Genomic DNA, 21,222 nt, shown 5'->3' with positions numbered 1-21,222 from the left:
TCAATCTGACTCAAGTTCAATTGGCAGCCTACGAGAAATTCGTTCGTCTGCTAGGAACATACCACATGTATCGCAGCCACTGCATAGATGAGCCGAATACATGGAAGAGCAGCCTAGACCAGCAAGTCACGACTAGGGGTAGCTGAGAGCTCCGCTACCCAGCAAAGGCAAATTCAGGAAAAAGTAAAGAGACTATTAACCAAGAGATTGCACGATTTCCAACGTAACGAGGTCACCAACGAGGCACTATGATGGGACATGACCAACATAAGCAGGTCATCATTCACGGACAAGATCAAGCAGGAAGAGCAGCCTTCCAAAAAGGACTTCCAGCAAACCACCCGCTGTTCAAAAAATTGATCATCTAACTCTGGTAGACTCTTTCGCTCTGATAGACAAGCATGCACTTTGGGACAAGGCTTGCCGATCAAGATGTCAGGACTTGAAAAAGAACCTGACATCACCTCCCTACTATCCAAACCGAAAGCAGCGGATGACTTATTAACATAATGGTATCTGAAGCAGCAATAAGCTTTACCATTATACGAGAAGAACTGGGGGCCCTGCTACTTGTATTCCACAATCCAAAAGCTCTCCTAAATGTTACCAGAAATTCAAAAGCTAACTTTGGCAATAGTTGTTGCAACCCGGAAGCTTAAGTTTTACCTTTAGACGCACGTAGTCATCCTCATGACGCACTATTCCACCCAATCCAGATGAGCGACGATAAAAGCCTAAACGCTAGTGGATGCAAAATTTTCTGACGAATGTAAAAACTAGGCCCAAAGGTGCACCAAGGGTAAACGAACACTAGAATGACACATTTGGAAGCAAGTTTTGTCCTTGTTGCCCCAAAAGATTCTACATAGGAGCAATATGTACTGGCAGTAGAACACCACCTCCTACTATATGTCACACGGCCCTAGCCAACCTTTGCTCCATAATTTAACTTTAGAATGGCCTAATACCAGCAATTAAGTATCTCCTGCTGCATGTAGCATAGCCCTAGCTCCACAGCTCCTTACCACGCATTCACGACACAACATAGCGGCCTAGTGACACCCTGAAGGTAGCCGAGCACGTCCTAGCCGTGCCTTCTCCACCCGATGGAGACTTCTGGCATTTGCATGTCAATGACACATCCAACTACAAAAGTTTGAAAGCAGGCATAGTCTTCGTCTGGCATAGTCTTTGTCACCCCAGACGGTTCGATGCCCGAGTAGACGATCACTCTAGGCTTTAAAGCATCCAACAACGAAGCAAAGTATGAGAACATACTAGCAGGCCTCCAATGGCAAAAGACTTGGCGGTGAAAAAGCTCGCAATTCATTTTGATTCCCAGCTAATCACTAGCTAGACTACTTGAGGCGTTTTAGACTTACACCCTTACTCAAGTTCCGTGGGCAGACAATGTTCATGCAAATGCATTAGTCGGCCTAGGCTTCGTTCTCGACCACCAACTTAAATGCTTTATTTCGATGGAGTATTTCGACAAGCCAAGCGTAGAGGTGGAGCCAGCAGCCGAAGTGTCACAGGTTAGAATAACTCCAAACTGGCAAAGTTTTATTATAGGCTACCTGGTCAATGGCATATTCCCCACGGAAAGGTTGGAGTCTAGAAAGCTCCAAATAAAGGCAGCACATTACTACATGTGGAACGACATTCTCGTCTAAAGATTTTACATTGGACCACATCTCCGCTGCCTAGCACCTTCTAATCACCTAAAGGTTTTAAGTTGAAACCACGAAGACGTTAGTGGAAATCACTCTAGAGGCCAATCCTTAGCATAGAAGGTTCTAAACCTAGGCTACTACCAGCCTACCATGCACCAAAACATTAAGAAGTTAGTACAAAAGTACAACCGCAACCCTACAAGCTAGTACCAGCACTGCCTGCCAGTAAATCACACCCGCAGACAAGTCTTTGGCCATTCATGCAATAGGCAAAAGACTTGGTGGGGCCAATGTCGCCTGCTACTATGGACAAAGGCATAATGATCATGACAACCGATTACTTCACCAAATGGCTAGAAGTAAAGCCCATGACTACCACAACACGGGTAGACATAGAGCACTTCATATGAAGGAACATCATTTGCTGATTTGGAATCCCTCAATCCATCGTCACAAACAACACCTCGCAATTAATAAGTAAAGATTTGGCGAAGTTCTTCCAAAAGTATGGCATCAAGCAGCATATGTCCACACCGAGATATCCTCAGGGCAATGGGCCGGCCGAAGTATCATATAAGACAATCCTCGATTACATCAAGAAGTCATTCCTCGATAAGAGTGGAAAATAACTAGATGAACTCCTCGGATATCTGAGGGTGTACCACACCACTAAACAACGAGCCACCGCACTCAATTACCAAGCATCGAGCAGAACAGTAAGGAGATGGCCATAAGCTTATATCTAGCAAAGGAGAAACTCAAGTAGACCATCACCCACATCGTAGCTTACTATCAGCAACTTCTCTTCAGCTACAACAAAAGGACTAAGATCCGACAGTTCCAGCCTGGAAATCTAGTCCTAAGGAAAACCATCATCACTGCTAGCAAATAGGGCTCTAAAAAAATGAATCACATCTGGGAAGGTCCGTATAAGATCAGCAGAGTATGCGGCAAATGAAATGACACCTTCGCCACCATGAACGACAAAGAAATAAAAAAGAAATGGAACACTTACAATCTAAGGAAGTACCATGTGTGACCTCTCACTACATCAAAGCCCGAAGACTCAAGCAGCTTGACAGGCACCACCTTACAAGTCGAAGACTAACCAGATGTTATGAAATTCCTACCTTACATCTAAGTTCTCGTTCGTTTCATTCATTTTTCAATGAGGAATTCAGAAGTAATCTGCAACTTGGTTCCGCTGCATGCTTACGACAACTGATCACTCTTGCACTTCAAAGCAAGACTGCACCCTTCTTAGGGACTCATTGCAGAAATTGTGCCCTCCGAGAGACCAACCATGCTTTCCAGTGTGATAGAGTAAACCAATTCCCCAAGACCCATATTGGTCTGCTCTCCAGTGCGAGAGGATAAACTAATTGCTCTCCAGTGCGAGAGGATAAACCAATTCCCCGACACCCACATGGGTCTGCTCTACAATTGAGAGGATAAACTTACACTCTGAATATCCAGACGTGGATGAGCTGCCTGCCCTGGTATAACTAGGTGCATGATGGCTTGCGCTAGGATTCCTAAAAGTGGCCACAATGGCCTTTTTCAAGGCTTAGCTAGCTGAAGGATTTTGGGTTTCTTGGCCTAATACGTAAGGAACCGGGCCCTAGAAATGGAGGGGGCACATTACGCAGTACGTCTTATAGACGACGCCCCTCAAACCCTAAAGCTGCTACCAATGCACTAAGGTGGCCTACGATTTCCAGAAGACTGCCTACGGTTTACCCTTCGAGCAGTAAAGCCACGCTAGACTTATACAACTGCACATTTTTGTGAAAGGTTAAACAAGCTAGTGTGCATATACGAAGCTTTATTCACTGCCGACATGTTACGTAGTCGATAAGCTTTACCTCTGCCAAACGTGAAATAACCTACACCAAGTCCTAAAGTGTTGTGAAACCTGCTACGCAACCTACGGAATTGGAGAAATCCAAGGTTAACAGCCTAGTGGTCACGCAGACTTGTCTGCTTCTGTAAGTAATGTGTCGAGCTGCCGACCCTATGGCTAAGAACTTTGCAAAGTTCTACACCAACACTTACGGCTGCATTAGCTATGCGGGCCTGTCTGTTTATAGAAAAGTAACACGCCTACCACTGGTCTATAAAGTCTAAAGGTTAGGGCATGAACAAAAGAAACGAAGATGAAGAAAAGTGAAGGAAGCAAGTTTATTAAATTTTCTAGCAAAATTGATAAACAACTAGCAAGGATCGAATGAGTCCAAGCAAAGCAAAAAGCAATGAGGGAAACAAAGAAAATCTTAAAGGTTACCTAGAAGACTACTCTTTAGCAGCTTGTACACTCCACGACTACTCGGTCGCCGTACCTTTAGTAGCCACGACATTTTCAACAACGGCACCATTCGGTGCTTTACCCCGAGCTGATCCAGCCTGTGCACCAACATCTCTGACTACTTCTCCAATGGAGGCCTTTAAAGTAAAGGCAAGCAAGTCTTCTGAAGAAATAGAAGGTTTCGAAGTCTCTCCCAGTAAACTCGAAGTCAGATGGCCTACCAAAGAGATGATCTACATAACCTAGCTTGTAGAAATCAGCCTGACTCTGAACAAGATGAGTCTCGAGCCCAGCCTTTTCATTTTTCAGCTGCCCGATCTCTTCGAGTAGGTCAACACGGACGCGCTACAGCTTATCCACTTCTTTCTTCAAACTTTCGTTGATCTTCAGTGAACCTTGGAGTTCCAACACTTGAGGTTCAAGCCTATCAATGATCTTCTTGAAGTGGATCACTTAGTTATAAGCAGCAATTAACTCTTCATCATTTGCATAAAAAGTGGAACGAAGCTAAGAAACGACATGCTCAAGATCTTAAATTTGAGGTATGTGACATCCGATCTCATTCTCTGCACTTTTATACTTAACTTGGATCGCTTCAAATCTAGTCTTCAAGTTAACAATCTCTTGGTGAGCGGTCTCAAGTTGCAAAGAAGTAGGGGTAGAAATATTAGACCTCTTCAAAGCGATAAGCTCAGATTCCAACCTCTTGATCTTCTCGGCTAAAGAATAAGCTTCAGCTGCCACAACCTTTACCACCTCCTTGGCAACCTTGGTATCTTTTTGGTCAATAAGTATAGACTCGGCTGCTAGAATAATCGTCTTCTGCATCATGGCAAGTAAGGCAGTCTTCCTATACTTAGTTGTATGCTTTGCAAAGGAACTTGGGCAAACAACCCCTCTAACGCCATAAAAAAAACTTGGCATAAGTGCCCATGTCTTCAAACATATCTGGTTACAAAAGCGCACAAATCTTAGCAGCCTCCCCAGAAGTAGGCTTAGTGGATTTCTCACAGCTGCCCACACAAGCGGTTTCCTCCTTTCTAGCAGGCGAATTAGTCTCAGTAGCAGGGGGAGTGGGCCTTGGTGCCACTTTAGCAACAGAGTCCACCTTATCGCTTTTCATAATAGCAAGCCTCTCCAAAGGTGAAATAGACTTAGTTCCTAACGGACATCTTGGTACAGACTTTGGCACTAAGGGCATGAACCTTTACACTGGGCAACCATATCAGCAATTGTACTAGCCATTCTCGACATGGCAAGTGCCATAGGCGTAGATCTAGCAGCCTTATTTTTCTTCCCATTGGAAGAAGTCATGTTAATCATAGGCCTCTCGGCAGTAGGCGGACCCTTACGAATAACGAATGAAGTCTTTAGTTTTTTTCTCAATCGGCATCTCTTGAGCAGGTGGGGAAGATCTCTTATTTCCACCTTCATTCATAGTAGGCTTTATGACAACGATCAGATGAGCCAATGCATCCGCCTTGATCCTTTTTACCTTCTCTCTCGGGAGCATCCTTGTAATACCCTGAAAATTTAAATATATGAATTAGATATTCATAATTACGAATATGTGGTGAAAATCGAAAATAAATCGATTTATGGTTCTGAAAATAGAATTGGGAAATTTTAAAGTTTTGTTTTTGGGCATTATTATAATTTAGGTGGTAAAATCTATCAATAAGTGGAAATGACGAAAGTGCCCCTATTTGGTTAACGTAATTCTATGAGGACGTATTTTATCCTCATATATTTTATTGTATTTCTTGATATATTTATATAGAGGACGATCCTATGAGCGTGTAGGCAAATACTGTTCGTGAAACGGAGTTATAACGAATAAGATATGAACAAGCAAAGTTAGAGGGCAAAATGGTAATTTTGGGAGGGTGTATTCTAGAAGCCAAAGGCTTCCCTTCTTTTTTTTTCTATCCCTGGTTGGCAGATGCAACAAGGGGGCAACTGTGTTCTTCTCCCCTTTAATTTTTCTTCACTCCAAAAATGATAACTTTCTCATACAGTAATGAAATCATGCACGGTTGAAGGCTATGTATTCATAGTGAAGCCCTTTTTCAATTTGATACAAAACCATATGCTGGAACCAAGTGTGCTCATATATTGAAGCCTAGAAGTTTCGACGATTTTTGTGAGTTTTTCGCTGATTCTGGCCAACCTTACTAGAGATGGGTCTCGACCCAAGAGAGAAAAATACTCCTCTCATCATACACTTCTAGGATATGTAAGTGGATCTTTTGAATTCCAAGTTTCATTTTTGAACAAGTTTGAGATTGAAGTGTTTAACTCGCAATTTCAAGGTTCTTGTTGAGGATTCGTGGTGATGAAGTTGATTTAAGAACGTAGTAGCGAAGTGGCAGATTGATGAACAACTTCGGAGGAGTTTGGAGGTGAGAAACCCAGAAACCCTATCATATTTCCTTTTTGGTTCTAATAGATGAATTAATTTATGTTAAGTTCTTGGTGTAAGTTGGATGAATTTGTGTGGATTTTAAACTTGTAACTAAAGTGGCAAAGAATTGGTTTAAGTTGATGAGTAGGCTTGCCGTGAGCCTCACCTTGGATTTTGGGTGATCTTTGATTAATTTTATTCATGTTGGACTTGATGGAGGAATTATAAGAAAGTGGTGGAATCTGGTTATGTGTATATAATTCTTTGTTGAGTATTAAGTAAGTGTGTGAGCTAAGTAGGGTTTGTTCAATTTCTCTTACGGTTGGTGAACTACGATTGGCTTGATCCCTCCAATGGGTACGTATGCAGTCTAACGAGAAGTTAGATGCAACCATAAAATAAATGAGATTAAATTTTAGTGGAAAATCGTTATAAAAGAAAAGTTAGAATGGTTGTTAACATAAAGGATAACTATGACATTTTTGGCCTACCCCTAAATGTAAATTCCGAAATAAATTAGCGGGGCATTACAAATGGTATTAGAGCAAATGATCCGACCTTATAATATGCGATATTATTAAGTTGTGGATGTAAATTATGAATTGCATTAATATTGCATTATTTTTTAAGTTCTATGAGTATGAAGGAATTTATGTGGAATGCATATATTGTGAATCATCATGCATTGAATTGAATTGAATGGGAGTAGGAAAATTTTAAAACATCGTATTTATGTTATAGCTTTGAAGATGGGCACTTGATTAAAGTCTCAAATTAATCTTGAATGGAGTTGAAATTATGTTATGCATTATGAAAATTTTGGAAGTTAAGTTGATTGTGAAATGGTGAGAAGTAAATGGAACAGTCGTATTATACGTGTGCAATTGAGGAATGTTGATTTGGGCGAAAATGGCCCGAGGATGATGAATTGGGCGTAAAGGCCCATGGCTGTTGATTAAGGCGGAAAAGGATCGGGGATATGGAATTGGGCGAAAAAGGCCCATTGATGTCGATTTGGGCATGATGGCCCATGGAATGGGAGGAATGTTTGATTGGGCAAAATGGCATGTGGATGTGGATTTGGGCGAAATGACCCATGGAATGTGGAAAAATGGTTGAATGGGCATAAAGACCTAGTATTTTCGGGATAAAAGCTCCATATGTGGGCTGTGAGAATGAGTTATCAATGTGATGTGTGGAAAGTTATAATTGCCGGTTATATTACGATTCTTTCCAAACTGCTGGTCACTTGTTGGGATAAACAGAAAATCGTGGGAAAATCTTTGTTTGGCCAATGATGATTATGCTTAGAAATTCTTTATATTTGTATGGCCAATGATAATGATGAGTGGAAATTTTAATATTTATGAAAGCCATGATGATTTACTGAACGGGAATGAAATCGTAAACTGTGGTTATGTTTTGTCCATTATAATTGAAATGGTGGAAAGACCATAGAGATTATTCATTTATTGAATTATTGGTGGACATGAATAAAAAATTAAAAATTAAAATTAAAATTTATGGAGTGAATTTTGAATTCGTTTAATATAAAGGACTTCCCAGTTGTGTTTTTACGTTTGATGAAAAGAATTGATGGGCAAAGTTTGTAATTACAAATTTGATTGGTTTGGTTGCCATAGTCATGAGTTAGCATTGTTGGATTTGATATTGTGAACCAAACTGATGAAGTGCATGTATTCTAATGGCTATGTGATTAATGAGGTTTAATTTGGTTGGTTGTTAGAGTCGTGATATATAAATTTCTCTCCTTTGCTCGATGAAATGTGAATAGTGCTCTGGAAGTGTAAGTCACTAATTTATTCGATCTGTGACCGCATTTTGAAGCAATTTAAAAGAGAGACAATTGAAAGAAAGATTCAGGAAAAAAAAAAAAAAAGAGAAAAAAAAAAGATAAGGTTTTTAAATTTACTATGGGTAATTTAGTGAATTGCGGAAATGAAGGAAATCATAGAATGAGATCTTGATTTCGTTCCATGGTAACAGTATTGCGGATCTTTATTTTAATATATAGTGGTGAATAATTATGTTTGAAATTCCAATGATTTGGTTGGAATTTTTTATAATTTGTCAATTCTAATGGTTTGGGTTGAAATTTTGATATTTACTTAGCCGTTGATGCTTATGACTTGAAATTCTAATATTTAGTTGGCTGAAGATAGTTATGGCTGGAATTTTTTATGGTTGGTATCGCCTGTGAGTATGGTTCAAAATTTTGAGGTAGAATCGTTGTAACGGCGATGTATAACTAGTGATGGTACGTGGTTTACCAATGATTGTGGTTATTATGCTAGTATTTATCTAGCCAATGGTAGGCATGGTTTGGTATTCTGATATTTATTCTCCTAATGAATGTGGCTGGGAATTTGAGAATGTGGGTGAAAATCACGATTATTATTCGTTGGTTGTTTATTTCTAGAGTTTGAATAAAATCATAGATTCAGACTATGATTTTATTCACCATTAAAGGAATTGTGGGAATAGTTCTAATTTCCTTTCGTAACTCGATGGTTGAAATCTCGAGGACGAGATTTATTTTAACAGGGGGTGAATGTAATACCCTGAAAATTTAAATATATGAATTAGATATTCATAATTATGAATATGTGGTGAAAATCGAAAATAAATTGATTTATGGTTATGGAAATAGAATTGGGAAATTTTAAAGTTTTGTTTCTGGACATTATTATAATTTACGTGGTAAAATCTATCGATAAGTGGAAATGACGAAAGTACCTCTATTTGGTTAACGTAATTATATGAGGACGTATTTTATCCTCATATATTTTATTGTATTTCTTTATATATTTAAATAGAGGACGATCCTACAAATGTGTAGGCAAAAACCGTTTGTGAAATGGAGTTATAACGAATAAGATATGAACAATCAAAGTTAGAGGGTAAAATGGTAATTTTGGGAGGGAGTATTGTAGAAGCCAAAGGCTTCTTTGCTTTTTTTCTTTCCTCGGTTGGTAGATTCAGTAAGGGGGTTGTTGTGTTGTACTCCCCCTTAATTCTTCTTCACTCCAAAAATGATAACTTTCTCATATGGCAACGAAATCACGCACGGTCGAAGGCTATTTATTCATAGTGAATCCCTGTTCAATTTGATACCAAAACCATATGCTGGAACCAAGTGTGCTCATATATTGAAGCCTAGAAGTTTCGACAATTTTTGTGAGTTTTTCACCGATTCTGGCAAACCTCGCTGGAGATGGGTCTCGACCCAAGAGAGAAAAATACTTCTCTCATCATACACTTCCAGGATATGTAAGTGGATCTTTCGAATTCCAAGTTTCATTTTTGAACAAGTGTGAGATTGAAGTGTTTAGCTCGCAATTTTGAGGTTCTTGTTGAGGATTCGTGGTGATGAAGTTGATTTAAGAGCGTAGTAGCAAAGTGGCAGATTGATGATCAACTTTGGAGGAGTTTGGAGGTGAGAACCCAAGAAACCCTATCATATTTCCTTTTTGGTTCTAATAGATGAATTAGTTTATGTTAAGTTCTTGGTGTAAGTTGGATGAATTTGTGTGGATTTTAAACTTGTAACTAAAGTGGCAAAGAATTGGTTTAAGTTGATGAGTAGGCTTGCCATGAGCCTCATCTTGGATTTTGGGTGATCTTTGATTAATTTTATTCATGTTGGACTTGATGGAGGAATTATAAGAAAGTGGTGGAATTTGATTATGTGTGTATAATTGTTTGTTGAGTATTAAGTAAGTGTGTGACCTAAGTAAGGTTTGTTTAATTTCTCTTACGGTTGGTGAACTACGATTGGCTTGATCCCTCCAAAGGATACGTAGGCAGTCTAACGAGAAGTTAGATGTAGCTATAAAATAAACGAGATTAAATTTTAGTGGAAAATCATTATAAAAGAAAAGTTAGAATGGTTATTAACGTAAAGGGCGACATTGTTGGCCTACCCCTAAACGTAAATTCCGAAATAAATATGCGGGGCATTACAAGCCCACCTTTTTCTTGGCGAAAAGAACTAAGCAACCAATACCATTCATGGTACTTAGTAGGGGAGCTCAATCCATACTGGTTTTTCCCTTATTTTTTCTCTCAAACCAGCAGGCTGAAGACCTGCATGCCCAGCGTTCCAGTAGCCCATGAGGTTCATGACCTTTTCATCTTTCTCAATTGTCGTCTTGGTCCCCATCAAGTCCAAGAGCCCAAAGGACATGAGCCATGCGACTCGCTCTAGCATTGTGCCTTAGCGCCTTAATCCGCAGCCCTAGCCGATGAAGCTACATTTGGCTCTAGCCAAGCCGAGCAACCCAAGCAGTGGTCTCTGCCACAACACCTCTTCGGTCCATGCCAGCTGACGTACTGGACCACCTCAACGGCTGCCCTGTGATAGCACTATCCAAGAAGAAGACAAGGAAAATTAAATTTTTCTTACCTCAGTGAGGCGTGGAGAATACGAAGAAAGCAACAAAAGACGGTCCTATGCACGGTCAAGATGCAGGAGATTGCTAGAGGAGGGGGAACAAATATCCTCTAAGCTCTCTCTCTCTTGTAGGGTAGAATAAATTGCTCTTCAAAGTTGATTTAATAACCCACTTAAGAAGGGGGAACAAATATCCTCTAAATTCTCTCTTTCTTGTAGGGTAGAATAAATTGCTCTTCAAAGTTGATTTAATAACCCACTTAAGGTGGACTTAAATAGGCTTTGAAAGAAATTTATTTCCCTTTCTTAGAAGTATCTAATTTCCTATTAAAGACGGAATCAACATAAAAATAGGAAACAATCCTACATTTCCTAAAGCAAGAAGATCTCTATAGCTGCTGCCCTTTCCTACTATCAACCCAACAAGTGTGGAGGCATTTGTCGAGCCAAAAAATAATCAAGAGGTGACACGTGGATTTTTGGGTAAAAAGGAAAAAATTAACCTCAAGGCACACTAGAATTCCTACGCGCGAGCAGTGGACAATCATCCCACAATCAAGTCAAAAATGCCCAAATAGGTATTTATTTTTAAACCTATTTCATCCATCCTCATCAAATCCTCTCCACGAGGTTAATAACTATGCTAAGATGATGACACTTGTCACAGTTAGTTATGATTGTAGTTAGTTGAAAGGCAACATAGACATTTGCAGTTGTAACAATGGTTAGTATATAACCATAGTGTAAGAGTCAGTTAGCATTCAATACAAGAAATCAAAAGATTTACTTCCTCTCTTTTTCTCTACACTCACACACTCTAAACTCTTTCTTTCTTCTGCTCATTTGCACAACTCTATTGAATAGTTATGATGGTATCATCGCTGGAAAGGTTCATCACCATACCAATCCTTGGCGTGCGTCAGCTACTTTCATGGTCTTCTACGATTTTCTGTTCGCGATTACTACATTTGAAGGTCGGTTCTCATCTGGGTTTTGTGAAGAAGTTGTGGGGGTTGTCTGTGAAGAATTTTTTGGGAATTATCTGAGTTCTTGAAGGCTTTTGAGATCATTGCCATAGGTGATATTGTTTCTTTCATATTTTGTAATTCAGCTGCTTGTTCGTAGTTCAGTATGGGATTTTATTGCATTTTGGGTAATTGGTGTATGTAATTTGTGGTTGAATCTGGAGATGTGTGCTTTCTGTAAATAGTTGGTTTCTACGAATAGTTGAATGGTTTGAGTTAGTTGTTCAGAGTTTTGTGATTTTGTGAATTCAGATTGCAGTTTTGTTAAGTAAGTGTCATTCTTTCTTGAAGTTGTTATCTTTGTGTGTTGAATAATTGAATGAATTAGGAGTTTATGTTGAATTCAGATTGCAGTACTGTCAAGGAACTTTCATTCTTTCTTGAAGATTAAGAAAGTTTTAGTCTTTCTTGAAATTGGTGTTCCAGTGTGTTGAGGGATAGTGTTATTATAATTACAGTATAATCTTGGAGTATTTTCGTTAGGAGATTGGTGAGAATGTCCAGTTCAATAATCAAGGTGGAGAATTTCTTGGGTATGGTTACGATAAAATTGAAAGATGATAATTTCTTGAAATGGGCTTTTCAGTTTATGGCTGTTTTGAAAGGTTACAAGCTATTTGGTCATTTTGATGGTACTACTGTGTGTCCATTGAGATATGAAATCAATACGAAAATTGGGGTAACTAAGGAAGTAACACAAGCTTTTCTTGAATGGGAATTGACTAACATGGCTTTACGTATCTTGCTGTTAGCAACGTTGTCTGATGAAGCTATGGAATATGTGCTTGGTTGTAGAACTGCAAGTGAAGCTTGGTCTAATCTAGTTGATAGGTACGCGTCTGTGTCTAAGTTAAGGTGAATTATCTGAAGACAGAGCTCCATACTATTCAAAATGGGTCTGATTCTATAGATAAGTATTTGTTGAAATTGAAAAGTATAAGAGAACAACTTAGTGTTGTAGGGGAATTTGTATCTGACAATGTTGTAATGATAGCTGGTTAAGTTGGTTTACCAAAAGAGTATGTTATTATTAGGACTATTCTTTTAGCAAGAGAATCATCAATTACTTTGAAAGAATTTCGAGCTCAACTTTTTGGGGCTGAGAAGGAACTTGAAGGGGAATTGTCTTTGTTTCCACAGAATGTGTCTACTCTTTATGGTTAAGGTTCTAGTTCTACAAATACTTCCTCTGGATCTTCTGGTTCATCTTCAAATCCTCAAGGGCACAATTATACTCCTTCTGTGACTATAGGGATTATTACTCCTGGTGCTTATAACTATAATTTTGCGCCGGTTCCAATGCCTCAGGTTCCAATGCCACAAGTTCTAATGCCTTAGGTTTCAATGCCTCAAGTTCAAATGCCATTTCCTCTAGAAGCTTATGTTCCTCCTGGTTTTGCATTGATTTAACCAGCTCCATTTTTTAATCAAATGCCATATGGTTATGGTTTTGTTAGGGGAAATAAAAATAATTCTGGTCAAAGATTTCCTTCAACTGGGTCTACACACAGGGGAAATAACAATTTCAAAAATACCGGTGGCTACAAAGGAAAAATGTTTAAAACTGGAGGATTTAAGGGCAATAATGGTAGTACTTGGTCTGGTAACACTCAGAATAGAACTAATGTTGTTATTGAGTGTCAGATTTGCAACAAAAGGGGTCATACATTAGTCAATTGTTTTCAAAGGAACAATGGATCTTCTTTTCAGGCTTTTTTCCTGGAATGTCAGATATGTTGAAGACTAGGGCACTCAGCTCTGGAGTGTTTTCACAGGGGCAATTACTTCGACCAAGGACAACCATCACTTCCATCTCTAAATGCCATGGTAGCACATCAAACACCATAAACTTATCCAAATGATTCCTGGATTATGGATACTGGTGCATCTCACCATATGACTGTAGATATCAATTCTCTAACTCAAGTGCAACCATTTGAAGGTTTTAACAAGATTATTATTGGCAATGGCTCTAAATTGTCAATAAAAAATATTGGCTTCAAATCTCTTAACACAAAGTCTTATTCTCTTGTTTTAAAGAATGTATTACACATGGCTAAAATTGCTAAGAGTCTGTTATCTGTTAAACAATTGTGTGTTGATAATGAAAGTTGGTTCATTTGTGATGAAACTCGATTCTTTATGCAGGACGAGAAGACAAGGGAGATATTGTATCAAGGAAACAGTAGGCCACAAGAATTGTTTCATATACCAATTGTTCATCAGTCTCAGGGTTTGCAATCAGTTTATCAGAATTCAGGTGCTTTTCTTGGTCAGCTAGTCAAGTCAAATGTATGGCATCAAAGGTTGAGGCATCCATCACATGAAGTAATGTCTATAATGTTAAAACAGTCAAATGTAAAAGTGTCCATAAATAAGAATCATAGTAAGTGTACTCCTTGTTTGAAAGGGAAAATGTCCAGAATTCCATTTCTTTCTAGAGTTACTCATTGTTTGATTCCTTTTGGAAAAATACATTCAGATGTTTAGGGTCCGTCACCTGTAAAATCTCTAGAAGGGTACATATGTTATGTAACATTTGTGGATGAATATACAAGATATGTTTGGATATATCCTCTGTGCAAGAAGTCTGATGTGTTTACAATTTTTGTACAGTTTTATCATATGATAGTCACTCAGTTTGGCATAAGAATCAAATGCTTTCAGAGTGATGGTGGAGGAGAGTATACAAGTAACTCTTTTACTGGTTTTCTAAAATCTAAAGGAATACAACAAATGATCTCTTGTCTTTACACCCCTCAGCAGAATGGAATTGCTGAGAGGAAACACAGACATATTATTGAGACAACTATCACATTGTTGACAACTGCTGGGTTATCTCCTAAATTTTGGTATTTAGCTTGTGCTCATTCTGTGTTCTTGATCAATAAAATGTTGTGTCGGTCTTTATCAATGAATTCTCCATACAAGTTGTTATATGACAAATTTCCAGATTTAACTGCATTAAAGATTTTCAGTAGTGCAGTTTATCCTTGGCTTCGACCATATAATTCAAATAAATTGCAGGTGAGAACTGAAAGATGTGTATTTCTAGGATATTCTATGGGGGTATAAAGGTGTTATCTATTACAATATAAGTACCAGAAAGTGTATTATATCAAGGCATGTGATTTTCGGTGAAATTGTCTTTCCATTTCTTTTGAAACAGTGTGATAAAACAGTGAGACAGTCTTTGCCAAGTTCAACAGCACCATCCACTGTGTTTATTCCAATTCTATTTTCTAATCATACTGTGAATGAAGATACTCACATTGACTCATTGACAAATTCAATTTACTCAGTGAATGAACTCAATATCAGTTCTTCATATCTTGGTAATGATAGGGATTCTACTATGAAAGATCAAAGTACAACTGTAGAAAAGACTTCTTTAGGCCATACTCTTTCTCAAGACATTGATATATCTCCCTTGCTTCGTGTCATGGATCCATCTCAACTTCAAGTTTTACTTCCTATATCTCCATATTCTTCCATACATAGTGGTTCTTATAGTGTTGTGGATCCATCTCGTAATGTCACAACAGCTACGGGTATACAAACAAGATTACAGACAGGTGCTATATCAAGGAAAAATTATGCATCACTACTTGTTACATTACCAGAGTTGCATTTTTTACAGGTGACAGATATAACGGATACTACAAAACCTATATGTAAGATCAATGGTTTTTCTTTTTTGGCTGATGTTCATGAGATTGAGGAACCAAGGAGTTATAGAATTGCTTTAAGGATTAAACAATGGTGACATGCTATGCAAGATGAGTTTGATTCCTTAAAGGTATAAGGAACTTGGAGACTGGTACCTCCACCATGTGATAGGGCAATTATTGGGAGTAAATGGGTGTACAAAGTTAAAAAGAATCATGATGGTACGGTGTCAAGATACAAAGCAAGATTGGTTGGTCAAGGGTTCAGTTAAGAGCAAGGGTTGGATTTCTCAGAAACATTTAGTCCTGTGGTGAGACATACAATTATGAGGTTAATCTTGGCACTAGCAGCTCAATATGGGTGGAATCTTAAGCAATTAGATGTCAAAAATGCATTTTTGCGTAGTGATATTAAAGAAGAGGTTATATGAAGCAACCACAAGGTTTTGTCGATTCAAAGTACCCAAATTATGTCTGCAGATTTGTTAAATCCCTATATGGCCTTAAATAAGCTACCAGAGCTTGGAATTCAAAGTTTACTGGTTTCCTACCTGCATTTGGGTTTACTACATCAATGTCTGATTCCAGTTTGTTTATTAAAGTTGACAGTGGTGATATTATATTGCTATTGTTATATGTGGATGATATTATCCTAATTGGGTCCAATTCTACAAAAGTTCAGTCTATAATTACAAGTCTTGCTAAAGTATTTGATCTTAAGGATATAGGACAGCTCATATATTTTTTGGGACTATAAATTTAATATGAAACAGATGGTTCTTTGTTTTGTCAACCAATCAAAGCATATAAAAGAACTTCTCAAGTAAGCAGGAATGAAGACTTGCAAACCTACGTCTACACCCGCTAAGCCACATACTCAGTTGCTTGTAAATGAAGGTACACCATTTACGGATCCAACTTATTACAGAAGTATTGTAGGAGCTTTACAATATCTCACATTTACTAGACCTGACATTGCACATTCGGTTAATATGGTGTGTCAGTTTATGACCAATCTTACAGAGCTTCATTATCATTTGGTCAAACGACTACTGCGATACTTACAGGGAACTTTGACATGTGGATTGAGGTATACTAGGTCTTCTGAGTTCAACATTTTAGCCTATTCAGATTCAGATTGGGCTGTAGATGTTAACACAAGAAGGTCAATAACTGGCTTTGTGGTATTCTTAGGTTCTAATCTGATTTTGTGGCAATCAAAGAAGCAAACCATTGTTTCCAGGAGCTCAACAAAAGCATAATACAAAGCTCTTGCACATTGTGCTGTAGATGTGTATTGGATAAGGTCATCACTAAAGGACATTCATCAAAATATATCAGAACCTCCATGTTTGCATTGTGATAACCGTTCTGCCTTAGCATTGACTTTGAATCTTGTGTTTCATTCTCGGATAAAACATCTTCACACGGATTAGTATTTTGTCCGAGAGAAAGTTCAAAAGGGTGATTTGAAAGTTCAATACATTTCAACTGAAGAACAAGTGGCAGATGTTTTTACTAAACCCTAAACCCTAAACCCTCACCCAAAATACCAACCAAGTTGTCGGTCTTCCTCATCCTAAAGGGGTCGGCCACACCCCTATAAATACTACTTTAATCTCTCCAAAACCCAATTCCAATTCTTTTGCTAAACTCTCTAAATTCTCCAAACACTTTTCCCTTAAAATTATAACTTTGACATCGAAGGTTCTTCGACCAAAGCCACCGCGCCCCCTACAATTTATCATGGGCGCGTGAGGCTCTTGGCCATGACCTAAGGTGTTATTTGTTTTGTAGGTGCAATTTTGTCCAAGAGTAAGGAGGTAGAAATTTGCATCCACAATCAGAATCCTATATTCATTGATTATTCCTTGGCATGGTGATGAATCAATTGGTCAACTTATTGGTTTTGTATTTCCAAGTTTAGAGGAGAATACTTTCAACATTTCATACATGGTTGATAGGGCTATCATTACTCCAAGGAATGAGGATGTTGACAAGTTAAATGAAGTGGTGTTAAACTCATTTCCTGGGGAACAACACATTTACTACTCTTTTGATAGAGTAGACGATGACCCTCAAAACTTATGTCAACAATAATTTTTGAATTTTATAACTCCAAGTGGCTTACCTGCTCATAAGTTAACATTGAAATTGGATGCACCAATCACGCTCCTTAGAAATATTGATCCAAAAAGTGGGTTATGCAATAGAATAAGGTTGATATGCCAGCAATTCTTTCCGAATTTCATTGATGCTGAAATATAAACTAAGCATTTCAAGGGCACAAGAGTCTTCCTACCACGCATTCCTTTATAGCCTTCGGAAAATATAAAGCTTCCATTCTCTTTTATATGTCAACAATTTTTGTTAGATTAAGCTTTGCGCTGACCATAAACAAATCTCAAGGCCAAACAATTCCATATGTGAGTGTCTATCTCCCTAATCATGTGTTTTGTCATGGTCAACTTTATGTAGCTTTGTCAAGAGGAGTTTCTACATAGACAACCAAGGTCCTTGTAAGAAATGGTGTCATTGAAGGACAATCTGGAGTTTATACAAGGAATGTGATATATTAATATGTTCTAACATCATGTCATAAGGAACAAGATGAATAAAACATAAGGTTTACTTACTTTATCCTTTAACATTATTTTCTTCCTTTTTTTTTTTTTGCCAAAATAAATTAAATATTTCAATTTGCTATTTTTCATTCAGACTTGGAGTATAAAGTTGTCTTTAATCTATTCGTGAATGAAAGAACTATTTGGCCTATTTCTAAAGCTTGATACAATAATTGAGGCCCCTAATTATTTTCTTTAATTTTGAATGCAAGGGGACTATTGTTTGGGATATGCTAATCTTTGAAAATGCAATATGGAAATTAAGTAATTATGGGAGGGCTTAGTTTTTCATTCGATATATAAGGTTCTATCTCTATATGCAATTAAATTCCTTTCCCTTTATTAATTTTTTTAAGGAATAAGAGACTATTTGAGATTGTGTATTCACTTTAGCTTTGATTTGTTGACTCTAATGTTCTTCACTCTTTGTTACAGGCCTTGCTCTCATCTTTAGTAATGTTCAAAATTCAGCTATTGCTTGAAAGCACCAAAATTCTGAAATTAGTAAAGTTCCATGTCAAATCATCATTGGAAATTATTTCAAAATTAGTTGTAGCCGTCATGAGTACTCTGTAACTTCTAATTTCTTCAAATTGAAGTGTATATGTATTATGTCCATTTATTTTTATTTGCAATCTAGAAGTTATGTATAATTGTAACTTCATTGGTTTTTGGTGGTTAGGTTGAGTAGCATATACAGAACTGTCACATCCTATAAATTAAAGATGTTAAAATCACCAGTAGTTAGTCTGCACTATGTAAAACTTGTGCATCCGGTTCAGAAGTTCCATATAAAACTTGTGCTGCCAGTTCAGAAGTTTCATTTGTTCAACAAATTTGTTTTAAATACCTTGTTATCTGCAACCATATGTATCTTTCTTCTACCACCATGGACGGGAGATACATCAAAATTACAGGTATAATTCAAATGCATGGTCCAATAGACGAATAGTTTAAGTGGTTAATTTCAACTAGGGTGATAGTTTAAGGGGTTAAACAATAGTTTACCCTCGACATATTGACTGTCACATCCTAGTCTTGACTCCGCCGTAGCACGATATTATCTGCTTTGGGCCCCGACCACGCTCTCATGGTTTTGTTTCTAGGAACTCACACGAGAACTTCCCAGGGGGTCACCCATCCTGGGAATGCTCTCGCCCGAACTCGCTTAACTTCGGAGTTCCGATGGAATCCGAAGTCAGTGAGTCCCCAAAAGGCCTTGTGCTATATGGAGGTGGGCATGTACTTATAGGCAAATCATCCCCTCTCCGTTGGTCAATGTGGGATGTTACATTGACAGTGGGCCAAATTAACTTATTTGAATACTAACCAATAGATGATAATTATTAATTAAAGTAATTCTCAATTTACTACTCTCAAGTTTCGCCAAAATCACATTTTACTACACTTACTTTTTTCATCTCACCTTCATACCTACAGTTTGATTTTTCTGCCACTTTGATACTTCCGTTAGCCTGGTCGTTGACTTTTCTAGTAACTGATAACGTGGTAGGATTTTGGCCCATTAATTCTCCATTTAGTACTCTCAAGTATCGTGAAATTCACACTTTGCTATCCTTAGTTTTTTTTTTTTTTTTTTTTTTTTTTTTTTTTTTTTTGTTTCATTTTTGTACCTAAAGTTAAGTTTAGCTCCTAAATTCAAACTTTCGTTAGCTTGGGCATCAGAGACTCCATCAAAGTGTCATGTGGTGCTTGATTGTAAGATAACTGTGCAGAAATGTGGCACTGTGGTCCAAGCGCCATGTTACTCGTTGAATGGATGTTGATTGTGCAGAAACGTAGTACTGTGAACCCCGCAAGGTGTACAAAAAACTTAAGAGCAGAATATGCTGCCATGACAAAATCCCAATTTACGCAAAAAAAATTGACATTTTTATTATTTTTTTATTTTGTAAAAAAAAAAAAAACATTTTCGTTTTTTTAATTGTTTCACACGTCTATGTGGGGCCACAGTGCCACATTTTTGCATAGTCATCGTTTAGTCAAGTGCTACATAACACATGCTTTAACAAAGTCCTTGACGCCCAAGCTAATGAAAGTATGAATCTGGGAGCAAAAAGTAATTTTAGGTATAAAAGTGAGATGAAAAAAAAACTAAGGGTAGAAAAGTGCGAATTTCACGATACGTGAGAGTAGTCAAGTGAGAATTAATGGGCCAATATCCTACAATGTCATCAGTTAACAGAAAAGTTAATAGGTAGGCTAGTAGAATTATCAAATTAAGTGGCAGAAAAATCAAACTTTAGGTATGAACGTGAGATTAAAAAAAGTAAGTGTAGCAAAGTTCTATTTTGGCGACACTTAAGGGTAGTTAAGTGAGAATTGCCCTATTAATTAATAGTCAAGAGCTCTCAGGCTATGTTTGTGTGAGGGACTTGAAGTACTAAGCAATTGAGTTCAAGTTAGGGATCCGATATCTTCATGAGAATTACAAAGGCATGCGAGGTCGAATGATTGCAAAACTCTACTTGAATGTTTCTTTTGCAAATATCTTTCACTTGCCTTTAATGCTTATAGAAGGTGCTCTTGTGTTTAATGTGAGAGAGTGATTACAGTTAAAGCTTCCAATTTAGCACAGTACGTAGGTCAAGTTGTTTGACCTGAGGCTGTTCATGTTGCATGTTGTAATGGTTCATATAGCATTTGGTTTAATCGGTTCTTTTCTAAGTTCTCTCCCCTACTATTCAAACTTACCTTATTAAGATAGGACAAGCATAATAGAAAATTAAGGATATCACCCAAAAAAAGAAGTTGAACCAAATCATTCTTTATAATAGTTAGTTAATGCATTACCAGAAATAAGTCTAATGGCGATGGATACCGAATCGTCGACAATAATTTTATAGGGGACAATATTTCCTCATTCTCAAGTTAGAATAAAGTCCTTCTCCACTAACTTGACATCATTTCTATTGGAGAATAGAGTTCCACATCGAGCATTTGACAAAGTGCAATACGACTTATATATGAGATATATTTCCGCCTCTAAGTCAACGAGGCTTCTATGATAAAGCTCCACACATAGCAATTGGTGGTTAGATGAGGATGTACGTTAAAGGAGTGAACCAAGTTATACTAGAAGATAACT

The sequence above is a fragment of the Pyrus communis genome, chromosome 1 (assembly GCF_041283825.1).
Source record: "Pyrus communis isolate YQ-2024b chromosome 1, ASM4128382v1, whole genome shotgun sequence".
NCBI lineage: Eukaryota > Viridiplantae > Streptophyta > Magnoliopsida > Rosales > Rosaceae > Pyrus > Pyrus communis.
The sequence above is the reverse complement of the archived record's forward strand: the minus strand, read 5'-3'. Positions refer to the sequence as shown.